Source organism: Salmo salar, chromosome 19, assembly GCF_965601325.2.
Source record: "Salmo salar chromosome 19, fSalSal1, whole genome shotgun sequence".
Lineage (NCBI taxonomy): Eukaryota > Metazoa > Chordata > Actinopteri > Salmoniformes > Salmonidae > Salmo > Salmo salar.
The window spans coordinates 31,763,477-31,776,569 of record NC_138309.1 but is presented as its reverse complement, the minus strand read 5'-3'; the positions used below and the strand labels follow the sequence as shown (position 1 = coordinate 31,776,569).

Genomic DNA, 13,093 nt, shown 5'->3' with positions numbered 1-13,093 from the left:
TAAAATTGCCTATGCATCACTGGGTCACTAACCTAGCGTTTAGATGTAGCTACTCTGGCGTTTGTCACATTCTTACTACCACGGTACAGTTTATTTTCGCGCGCGCTGTGTGTGCGATTGTCTGCGAGCCTTGAAGGTTCACCTGAGTCTGTCCCTTTTTTATTAATAATGTTATCAGTAGGGCAACTCTAATCAATTAATAACCCATTCCTCAGCTATTGATTACAGCTCACTGACGTGAGAGACCAGGGAATAACATGAGACACGGTTTAAAACAACAGTGTCGACAACCTAGGTCATGTTTACTGAACCCTGAAACATATTAACCGCTAACAATGAACACTTCATCAAACAGACTGTTTTACCACATGACCGCGATTTCCATGTCACAATACATCCATTGTTGTAGTTGACTGGTTATAGAATGTGTTATTGATGAGAACTATTGTGTATGTGAAACTGAACAAAGATGGGGACATTGAAACCAACCAAAGAGACAGCGAAGTTTTACGTCCATTAAAGTATATCTTTTTTCTCTCTTGAGACCCGCAGGAACAGAGGGCATAATTAGGGTCACTCTATTAAAAAGTGCGACCGTCACCTTCTCCCTCACACTGAAGACCTTCTTTTCAACTGGAAGCTTTGTTTCCTCAGCTACATTGAGGTAGTGTTGAACATACAGAATAACACGAAATGCTCTGAGACCAGGTTGAGTAAGTGTAGCAGGCCTAAATGAACCTGCTGGACACCCTTAGCATTGTGATTGGAATGTTGGTCTTCAGTTCTCCACATAACCCCACTCCCCACTCTCTTTGTTCTGTGGACAATCATCCACTGCTGTGTGTACAATGGTGGGGAGGGGCAGGGTCAATAAGGGGCATTGACATCTGTAGCTGACAGCTTCCTTGGGGTCTATTGACATGATGTATGTAAAGCTCAGAGACTGGTTAGTGAAACATAGGAAACACTAAGAATGAGAGGCGTGGAGACCCTTCACATCCATGGGACCAAGTAAACAAAATAACACGCATGATGGCAGTCTCTTTAGAATCTAGCATAGATTGTCACCCATAATGAGTTTGCCACACATCTGAACCAAAAAAAAATGGTATTTGTCACGTTTCATAGACAACAGGTGTAGATTAACAGTGAAATTCTTACTTACAGGTCCCTTTCCAACAATGCGCAGTTAAAGATAAGATATAAAAAATAGAAATAGTAACACGAGGAATAAATACAGTGAATAACAAGTACAAAGAACATGGCTATATATAGGGAGTATCAGTACTGAGTCGATGTGCAGGGGTACGAGGTAATTGAAGTAGCTATGTACTGTACATATAGGTAGGGGAAAAGTGACTAGGCAACAGGATAGATAATAGAGAGTAGCAGAAGCGTATGTGGTGAGTGTGAAAGTGTGTGTGTATGGCATCTATGCATGCATGTGTGGGGTGGGTGGGTATTTGTATTTATTATGGATCCCCATTAGCTGCTGCCAAAGCAGCAGCTACTCTTCCTGGGGTCCAGCAAAATTAAGGCAGTTTATACAATTTTAAAACATTACAATACATTCACAGATTTCACAACACACTGTGTGCCCTCAGGCCCCTACACCACTACCACGTATCTACAGTACTAAATCCATGTGTATGTATAGTGCGTATGTTCTGTGTGGGTATATGCATGTGTCTGTGACAATGTTTGTGTTGCGTCACAGTCACCGCTGTACCATAAGGTGTTTATCTTTTTTTTTTATTTTTTGTATCTAATTTTACTGCTGCGTCAGTTACTTGATGTAGTCATGGCTCTATATAGTACTGTGTACTGTGTGCCTCCCATAGTCTGTTCTGGACTTGGGGACTGTGAACCTCTTGTGGCATGTTTTGTGGGGTATGCATGGGTGTCCGAGCTGTGTGCCAGTAGTTTAGACTAGATTTAATCGGAATGGCCGATTTAATTAGGGCCGCTTTCAAGTTTTCATACCAATCGGTGATCGGCTTTTTGGACACCGATCATGGCCGATTACATTGCGCTCCATGAGGAGACTGCGTGGCAGGCTGACTACCTGTTATGCGAGTGCAGCAAGAAGCCAAGGTAAGGTGCTAGCTAGCATTAAACTTATCTTGTAGAAAACAATCAATCTTAACATAATCACTAGTTAACTACACATGGTTGATGATATTGCTAGTTTATCATTATCATAATGTATCATTGAATCATAGCCTATTTCGCCAAATGGGTGATTTAACAAGCGCATTCGCGAAAAAAGCGTCTTTCTTAAAATCAATACACAAGCATATATTTTTAAACCTGCATATTTAGTTAATATTGCCTGCTAACATGAATTTATTTTAACTAGGGAAATTGTGTCACTTCTATTGTGTTCTGTGCAACAGAGTCAGGGTATATGCAGCAGTTTGGGCCGCCTGGCTCGTTACGAACTGTGTGAAGACTATTTCTTCCTAACAAAGACAGCCAACTTCGCCAAACGGGGGATGATTTAACAAAAGCGCATTTGCGAAAAAAGCACAATCGTTGCACAAATGTACCTAACCATAAACATCAATGCCTTTCTTAAAATCAATACACAGAAGTATATTTTTTTAAACCTGCATATTTAGTTAATAACCTGTTGGGGCTAGGGGGCAGTATTTTCACGGCCGGATGAAAAACGTACCCAATTTAAACAGGTTACTACTCTGGCCCAGAAAATAGAAAATGCAAATAATTCGTAGATTTGGATAGAAAACACTCTGAAGTTTCTAAAACTGTTTGAATGGTGTCTGTGAGTATAACAGAACTCATATGGCAGGCAAAAAACCTGAGAAAAATTGAATCAGGAAGTGGGGGAAATTAGAAATGTAGTTTTTCTTTTGAATCCCTTAACTACAGTGACATAGGATTTACGTTGCACCTCCTAACTCTTCCATTGGCTGTCAACAATCTTTAGGAACTGGTTTCATCCGTCACCTGTTACCGGGAAGAAAATTATGGCTCAGTCAATCACTGGCCAGTCTGAGGACAGGTGTCTTAAGACGCGCTTGCGCGTGACTTCGTTGTTTTTAATTTTTCTTCTGGGATGAATACCTATTACAAAAATAAAAAAGTATTGCTAATGAAAAATAAGCAATGGCAGAGGAAACAGAGAGACAGATCGTTCTCCATCCAGGGGAGAAAAAAACAAGGAGGACATATGAGGATGAGGGGTAGGTAGATGCTGGAGCTTCCTATTACCCTAAAGGATTGATTGTAAATATCGTTTGACGTGTTTCTACAAACGGTAATGGAACTTTGAACATTTCGTCTATGGATTTGCGTCCACACCACATGGCATTGTAAAGTGTTCTGGATGGGTCAACAAAACGGACGTATTTGGACATAAATTATGGACTTTGCAGAACAAATGAACATTTCTTGTGGAAGTGGGTGCCCATCCGAGTGCATTCCGCCGAAGATCAGCAAAGGTAAGTAAATATTTCGAACATATTTTTAGAGACTGTATAGCTTAGCATTGAAGGCTAAGTTCTGTACTCAGAATATTGAACAATGTACTTTTTCTGTAAAGTTATTTTGAAATCTGACAAAGTGGTTGCATAAAGGAGTAGATTATCTCTAATTCTTTAAATAATTGTTATAAATTTTGTCAACGTTTATGAGTTCTTCTGTAAATGTATGTGCCTATTCACCGGATGTTATGGGGAGAAAACATTTTCTGAACGTCACGTGCCAATGTAAAAATTGGGTTTTTGGATATAAATATAAACTTGATCGAACAAAAAATGCATGTATTGTCTAACATGATGTCCTAGGAGTGTCATCTGATGAAGATTGTCAAAGGTTAGTGCTTAATTTTAGCTGTATATCTGGTTTTGTGACGGCTATCCGTGCTTGGAAAATGGCTTTTTTTTTTTTGCTAATGTGCTATGCTAAAATAATCTAATGTTTTGCGTTCACCGTAAAGCCTTTTTGAAATCGGACAATGTGATTGGATTAACGAGTAGAGTATCTTTAAAATGCCATATAATACTTGAATTTTAATTTAGAGATTATTATTTTTTTGAATTTCGCGCCGTGCTATATCACTGGTTGTTGTCCAACCAATCCCGTTAACGGGATTTATCCTCTAGAGGTTAAAAGAAATTCATGTTAGCAGGCAATATTAAACTAGGGAAATTGTGTCACTTCTCTAGCGTTCATTGTACGCAGAGTCAGGGTATATGCAGCAGTTTGGGCCGCCTGGCTCGTTGCGAACTAATTTGCCAGAATTTTACGTAATTATGACATAACATTGAAGGTTGTGCAATGTAACAGGAATATTTAGACTTAGGGATGCCACCCGTTAGATAAAATACGGAACGGTTCCGTATTTCACTGAAAGAATAAACGTTTTACTTTCGAAATGATAGTTTCCGGATTTGACCATATTAATGACCTAAGGCTCGTATTTCTGTGTGTTATTATGTTATAATTAAGTCTATGATTTGATATTTGATAGAGCAGTCTGACTGAGCGGTGGTAGGCGGCAGCAGGCTCGTAAGCATTCATTCAAACAGAACTTTTGTGCGTTTGCCAGCAGCTCTTCGCAATGCTTCAAGCACAGCTCTGTTTATGACTTCAAGCCTATCAACTCCCGAGATTAGGCTGGTGTAACCGATGTGAAATGGCTAGCTAGTTAGCGGGGTGCGCGCTAATAGCGTTTCAAACGTCACTCGCTCTGAGACTTGGAGTAGCTGTTCCCCTTGCTCTGCATGGGTAACGATGCTTCGAGGGTGGCTGTTTTCGATGTGTTCCTGGTTCAAGCCCAGGTAGGGGCGAGGAGAGGGAAGGAAGCTATACTGTTACACTGGCAATACTAAAGTGCCTATAAGAACATCCAATAGTCAACGGTATATGAAATACAAATGGTATAGAGAGAAATAGTCCTATAATTCCCATGATAACCTCAACCTAAAACTTCTTACCTGGGAATATTGAAGATTCATGTTAAAAGGAACCACCAGCTTTCATATGTTCTGAGCAAGGAACTTAAACGTTAGCTTTTTTACATGGCACATATTGCACTTTTACTTTCTTATCCATGTTGTTTTTCCATTATTTAAACCAAATTGAACATGTTTCATTATTTATTTGAGGCTAAATTGATTTGATTGATGTATTATATTAAGTTAAAATAAAAGTGTTCATTCAGTATTGTTGTAATTGTCATTATTACAAATAAGAAAAAAAATCGGCCGATTAATCGGCATCGGCTTTTTGGCCCGGCAATAATCGGTACCGGTATCGGCATTGAAAAAAATCATAATCGGTCGACTTCTAGTTTAGACAGACAGCTCTGTACATTCAACATGTCAATACCTCTCAGAAATAAAAGTAGTGATGAAGTCAATCTCTCCTCCACTTTCAGCCAGGAGATATTGACATGCATATTATTAATATTAGCTCTCTGTGTACATCCAAGAGCCAGCCGTGCTGCCCTGTTCTGTGCCAATTGCAATTTTCCTAAGTCATTTTTTTGTGGCGACTGAACAGTAGTCAAGGTGCGACAAAACTGGGGCTGTAGGACCTACCTTGTTGATAGTGTTGTTAAGAAGGCAGAGCATCGCTTTAGTATAGACAGACTTCTCCCCATCTTAGCTACTACTGCATCAATATGTTTTGACCATGACAGTTCAATTTAGTGTTACTCCAAGCAGTTTAGTCATCTCAACTTCCTCAATTTCCACATGATTTATTACAAGATATAGTTGAGGTTTAGGGTTTAGTGAGTGTTTTGTTCCAAATACAATGCTTTTAGTTTTAGAAATATTTGGGCTACCTTATTCCTTGCCACTCACTATGAAACTAACTGCAGCTTTTTGTTGAGTGTTAGTCGTAGCTGACGTGTATAGTGTTGAGTCATCCGCATACATAGAAACTCTGTCTGTACTCAAAGTCAGTGGCATGTCATTAGTAAAAATTGAAAAAAGCAAGGGGCCTAAACTGCTACCCTGGGGAATTCCTGATTCTAACTGGATTCTATTTGATAGGCTTCCATTAAAGAACACCCTCTGTGTTCTGTTAGACAAGTAACTCTTTATCCACATTATAGCAGGGGGTGTAAAGCCATAACACATACGTTTTTCCAGCAGCAGACTATGATCAACAATGTCAAAAGCTGCACTGAAGTCTATCAAGACAGCCCCCACAATCATTTTATCATCAATTGCTGTGCTTGTTGAGTGTCCTTCCCTATAAGCATGCTGGAATTCTGTTGTCAATTTGTTTACTGTAAAATAGCGTTGTATCTGGTCAAACACAATTTTTGCCAGAAGTTTACTAAGGGTTGGTAACAGGATGATTGTTCGGCTATTTGAGCCAGTAAAGGGGGCTTTACTATTCTTGGGTAGCGGAATGACTTTGTGATGAATGAGCCATCTGATTCAATAAATGAAGGAGCCGAGTTGGCTTTTTTCCCAAAAATTTCATTTAAGGTGCCCCAAAGCGTTTTACTATCATTCTTTAAATAATTTAACTTTGTTTCATAGTTTAGTTTATTTTTATTTAGTTTAGTCACATGATTTCTTAATTTGCAGTACGTTTGCCAATCAGTTGGACTGACAGACTTATTTGCCATTCCTTTTGCCTCATCACTCTCAACCATACAATTTTTCAATTCCTCATCAATCCAAGGGGATTTAACAGTTTTTACGGTCATTTTCTTAATGGGTGTGTGCTTATTAGTAACTGGAATCAGCAATTTCATAAATGTGTCAAGTGCAGCGTCTGGTTGCTCCTCATTACACACCACAGACCAGCAAATATTATTTACATCATCAACATATGAATCACTACAAAACTTCTTGTATGACCTCTTATACACTATATTAGGCCCAGCCTTTGGAACTTTGGTTTTCCTAGATATGGCTATTATATTGTGATCACTACATCCTATGGATTTGGATACTGCTTTAACGCAAATATCTGCAGCGTTAGTAAAAATGTGATCAATACATGTTGATGATTTAATTCCTGTGCTGTTTGTAACTACCCTGGTACGTTGACTGACAACCTGATCCAGGTTGCAGGCACTGGTTACAGTTTGAAGTTTTTTCCTGAGTGGGCAGCATGATGATAGCCAGTCAATATTTAAATCACCCAGAAAATGTACTTCTCTGTTGATATCACATACATTATCAAGCATTTCACACATAGTATCCAGATACTGACTGTTAGCACTTGGTGGTCTATAGCAGCTTCCCACAAGAATGGTCTTTAGGTGAGGCAGATGAACCTGTAGCCATATTACTTAAACAGTATTTAGCATTCGATCGTCTCTAAGCTTTACAGGAATATGGTTCTGAATATAGACCACAACACCACACCTATTGCATTTCTGTCTTTTCCGTAGATGTTATAACTAGAGGTTGACCGATTAATCGGCATGGCCGATTAATTAGGGCCGATTTCAAGTTTTCATAACAATCGGTAATCGTCCTTTTTGGATGCCGATTACATTGCAATCCACGAGGAAACTGTGTGGCAGGCTGACCACCTGTTACGCGAGTGCAGCGTCAAAAGGATCTTGTGGCTGCAAGGAGCCAAGGTAAGTTCCTAGCTAGCATTAAACTTATCTTATAAAAAACCATCAATCTTCACATAATCACTAGTTAACTACACATGGTTGATGATATTACTAGGTTAACTAGCTTGTCCTGCGGTGCCTGTTAATTTATCATCGAATCACAGCCTACTTCAACTTCGCCAAACGGGTGATGATTTAACAAAAGCGCATTGCCAAAAAAAGCACAATCTTTGCACAAATGTACGTAACCATAAACATCAATGCCTTTCTTAAAATCAATACACAGACGTATATATTGTTTTAAACCTGCGTATTTAGTTAAAAGTAATTCATGTTAGCAGGCAATATTAACTAGGGAAATTGTGTCACTTCTCTTGCGTTCAGTGCAAGCAGAGTCAGGGTATATGCAACAGTTTGGGCCGCCTGGCTCGTTGCAAACTGTGAACTAATTTGCCAGAATTTTACATAATTATGACATAACATTTAAGGTTGTGCAATGTAACAGCAATATTTAGACTTAGGATTGCCAGCTGTTCGATAAAATACGGAAAGGTTCCGTATTTCACTGAAAGAATAAAGGTTTTGTTTTCGAAATGATAGTTTCCGGATTTGACCATATTAATGACCAAAGGCTCGTATTTCTGTGTTTATTATAATTAAGTCTATGATTTGATATTTGATAGAGCAGTCTGACTGAGCGGTGGTAGGCAGCAGCAGGCTCGTAAGCATTTATTCAAACCACACACTAGTGCGTTTGCCAGCAGCTCTTGGCAATACTTGATGCACAGCGCTGTTTATGACTTCAAGCCTATCAACTCCTGAGATTAGGCTGGAAATACTAAAGTGCCTATAACAACATCCAATAGTCAAAGGTATATGAAATATACAAATGGTATAGAGAGGTAGTCGACGCGTCATAATTCCTATAATAACTACAACCTAAAACTTCTTAATGGGAATATTGAAGAACTGGGAATATTGAACCACCAGCTTTCATATGTTCTCATGTTCTGAGCAAGGAACTTAAACGTTAGCTTTTTTACATGGCACATATTGCACTTTTACTTTCTTCTACAACACTGTGTTTTTGCATTATTTAAACCAAATTGAACATGTTTCATTGTTTATTTGAGACTAAAGTTACCAGCACAACATTCACCACGCTGACCCTCAACACAGGGGCCTGTGCTTAGTCCCCTGTTGTACTCCCTGTTCACCCACGAGTGTGTGGCCGTGCACGACTCCAACACCTTAAGTTTGCCGACAACACGATGGTGGTAGGCCTGATCACTGATGACGAGACAGCATATAGGGAGGAGGTCGGAGACCTGGCAGTGTGGTGCCAGGACAACAACCTCCCCCTTAACGTCAGTAAGACAAAGGAGCTGATCGTCGACTACAGGAAACGGAGGACCGAGCATGCCCCCATTCCAATTGACAGGGCTGTAGTGGAGCGGGTAGAGAGCTTCCTCAGTGTCCACATGACCAAGGAATTAAGATGGTCCACACACACCCACACACCTCTTCCCCCTCAGGAGGCTGAAAAGATTTGGCATGGGCCATCAGATCCTCAAAAAGTTATACAGCTGCAGCATCTTGACTGGGTGCATCACCGCTTGGTAAGGCAACTGCTTGGCATCCGACCGCAAGGCACTACAGAGGGTAGTGCGTACGGCTCAGTACGTCACTGGGGTCGAGCTCTCTGCCATCCAGGAGCTCTATGCCAGGCAGTGTCAAAGGAAGGCCCAAAAATTGTCAAAGACTCCAGCCACCTAAGCCACAGACAGTTCTCTCTGCTACCTCACAGCAAGTGGTACCAATGCACCAAGTATAGAACAAACAGGACCCTGAATAGCTTCTACCCCCAAGCCATAAGACCTCTAAACAAGGCTGCTAAATAGCTTATCAAATGGCTACCCATTGCACAACCATAATGTAATCATGTATGTTATAAGTGCATCAAATGTGTAAGTTGAAAACGCTGTGTGTGTGTGTGTGTTTGTACTTTTTAACCCTTTTTCTCCCCAATTTTGTAATATCCAAATGGTAGTTAGTCTTGTCCCATCTGTACCCGAGTACCCAAGAGTGGGTCCAGATCCAGAATTCTAAATAATGTCACGGGTCTGGGTCAGATCTGATAAGATGGTCTCTGGTATATGTAATTTTTGGTTGCCTCATGCTGTATGTCTTTACAGAGGTGTTTAACTGAGCCTAATGTTTGTTGTGTGTGCTGTGTGCCACTCCTGATGCCTTGTGAAAGAGGGCATTAGTCCATGAGACTGGTTTTGAGAGGACACACCGTTTGAGATAATGACAATTGCCATGTGTATGTCTAAACTATTGTTCTTCACTGATCCACCTGTACACGAATACCCAAGACCCGATCCGGGACCGAGTGGGTTCGGATGCAGTATTCTAAATAATGTCACGGGTTGGATCTGGTCTGGGGTATTGTTATTTTAACTGACTTGTCCGGAAGGATAAGCTACAATGACCAACAGGTAGGCTGCTACTTAATATTCTGAATGGAATTGTTGCTATTTGTAACTGTAAGATGAGAAAGTTCATGCACTGCAGCCTCAATTAGCCTAGCTAGCTAATGTTAGCTTAACTAGCTTCTCCCGGTTTGATGTAGTCAAGACAGGTACTACGTATTCATATTTGATGATAAATAACCTAGCTATGGCAGCTATTAGTCTACGATGGCGTGAGTCGGCGTGGTTGGTTGCTGTCTCTCCCTCCATCATTCCTGCTCCCTGTGTCACTAGCTCACAGTACAGCCCCTCCCCCGCCTACTAGAGTGGCATCTCTTTCTCCCTCTCGTGCTGTATCAGCTCGGGTTAATAAAGTAGCTTAACTTTTCTGCTGCTTCCCTCACTCGGACCAGACTAGGTGTGGATCTGACCAGGTCTATACAGAATGGGTCTAGTTGTCCTCATGTCTGTTCGGAACAGTTCTCCTATATTTAAAGATTGCATATCGGGTCTGGGAGGGAAAGCCCCAGGTCCGTTTCGGAAACTTTTTGGACCTATGAAGGTCTCTAGCGGGGGGAGCCTCAGGCAACGAACCTCAGGCAACGTCTTCTCATGAAACGTGTCTAGAACATTTAATATAGTATATTCTGAGAACATGGCATTCGGAAAGTGTTCAGGCCTCTTGACTTTTTCCACATTTTGTTACGTAACAGCCTTATTCTAAAATTGATTAAATACATCTAATCTCAGTAATCTACACACAATACCCCATAATGACAAAGCGAAAACAGGTTTTTCGAAATTTTGGCCAAATGTATTACAAAAAAAGTATTCAGACCCTTTGCTATGTGACTCGAAATTGAGCTCGGGTCCATCCTGTTTCCATTGATCATCCTTGAGATGTTTCTACAACTTGTTTGGAGTCCACCTGTGGTAAATTCAATTGATTGAACATGATTTGTAAAGGCACACACCTGTCTATATAAGGTCCCACAGTTGACAGTGCATGTCAGAGCAAAAACATAGCCATGAGGTCGAAGGAATTGTCTGTAGAGCTCCGAGACTGGATTGTGTTGAGGCACAGATCTGGGGAAGGGTACCAAAACATTTCTGCAGCATTGAAGGTCCCCAAGAACACAATGGCCTCCAGCATTCTTAATTGGAACATCATCTCTGGCGAGATCTGAAAATAGCTGTGCAGCAACACTCCCCATCCAACCTGACAAAGCTTGAGTGGATCTGCAGAGAAGAATGGGAGAAACTCCCCAAATACAGGTGTGCCAAGCTTGTAGCATCATACCGAAGAAAACTCTAGGCTGTAAGACTCTAGCCTATAATCGCTGCCAAAGGTGCTTCAACAAAGTACTGAGTAAAGGGCCTGAGTACTTATGTAAATGTGATGTTTCTGTAAAAAAATATATATATAAATTAGCAAGAATTTCAAAAAACCTGTTTTTGCTTTGTCATTATGGGGTATTGTGTGTAGATTGATAAGGGGAAAAAACAATTTAATCAATTTGAATAAAGCTATAACCTAACATAATGTGGAAAAGGTCAAGGGGTCTGAATCATATCCGAAGGCACTGTATATGTTTGGCTAGGAGGACAAATCCTTTGCCAGGGTCACTTGAGGTAAATTAGAAGATAGCAGAGAATGAAAGCACTGAGATTTTACAGTGCTCGCAGGTATAGCCTATATGTCCTGAGCCAAAAAGCTCTTCAGTAGAGACCGATCGCAAAAGGATGAGAGAGATGGTCTTCAGAAGGCTGGTTTTAGAAGAAGGCTGTTTATAAAACCCAGTGTCTTCTGTTTAAATAGTAAGAATTATTAACTGTTATGTTTTTCCTCTCGTTGTATGACTGTAACTGACATTTCACTTTAATCACTGAATTAGCCACCTCTGCAAGTATGTCTGTTCAAATAGGAGACTTTTGGCGCTTGTCTTTGTCAATTAGAGTACTTTATATGGTTCTCTCTCCCTCTCTCCTCTCTGCTTGAAAGAAATCCCAGCTCCCTGGGGGTCGGAGTAGAGCTGTCTGGTAATCTGAGGCGGCATTAATATTGAATAAGATGGAGAGAGGCATCAGCCCCACAAATTAATTTCCATATACAGAGCTGCTGACAATAATGAATAAAGCCTCACTATGCGTCCGTACAAGCCGTATCACCATGGAGACAGTGGATTCAAGGGATTTTGGGAAGACACTGAAGTGGACACAGCTTTGAAACAACACAGGAGGGGCAGGTAGATAAAAAACACAGTAACACACCAAACAAACTCCCAGTCAGACAAACACAGCTACTCCCAGTAACACAAATTACACCGTAATTCATTGGTAGAATGTTTGGCAGAGAAGAACTGGGCAGCCATTGGCGCTGTCTACTGAATGTACTGCGAAATGGCTGCTTAGTAAACTGTAAACCCGTTCTGTGTTCTCTCCCAGATTGCCTAGCTAAGTGTTCAAATTCTAGGGTAGATAGACTCTGTTCTGGATGACAGCCCTGAGCCAAATGAAATTGCCCTACAGTAGCTGCTGCCTGCCTGCTGGACAGTCCCTCTTCTTTAGCCGTCTCCTTGAGCCAGAGGGAGAAGAGATGACTTGATGTTTCAGGTTCATCTGAAGGTGCTGTGAAAAAGTATTTGCCCCCTTTCAAATGTTCTCTGCTTTTGCATATTTTTATATACAGAATGTTATCAGATCTTCAACCAACCTAATACTAGATAAAGGGAATCTGAGTGAATAAATAACACAATAATTACATACTTATTTCATAACAAAGTTATGCAACACCCAATGCCCCTGTGTGAAAAAGTCATTGCCCCCTTACACTCAATAACTGGTTGTGCCTCCTTTAGCTGCAATGACTCCAACCAAATGCTTCCTGTAGTTCTTGATCAGTCTCTCACATCGTTGTGGAGGAATTTGTGTCCACTCTTGCATGCAGCACTGCTATAACTCAGCGACATTTGTGGGTTTTCAAGCATGGACTGCTCGTTTCAAGTCCTGCCACAACATCTCAATTGGGATCAGGTTTGGACTTTGATTAGGCCATTCC

General features: G+C 40.7%; 1 protein-coding gene across 3 annotated transcripts in view; it reads left to right on the top strand.

The window, feature by feature from the left end:
- Positions 1-13,093, top strand: part of LOC106578662 (uncharacterized) — a 91,714-nt gene that overhangs the window by 562 nt on the left and 78,059 nt on the right. The gene's annotated exons all lie outside the window — the stretch shown is intronic.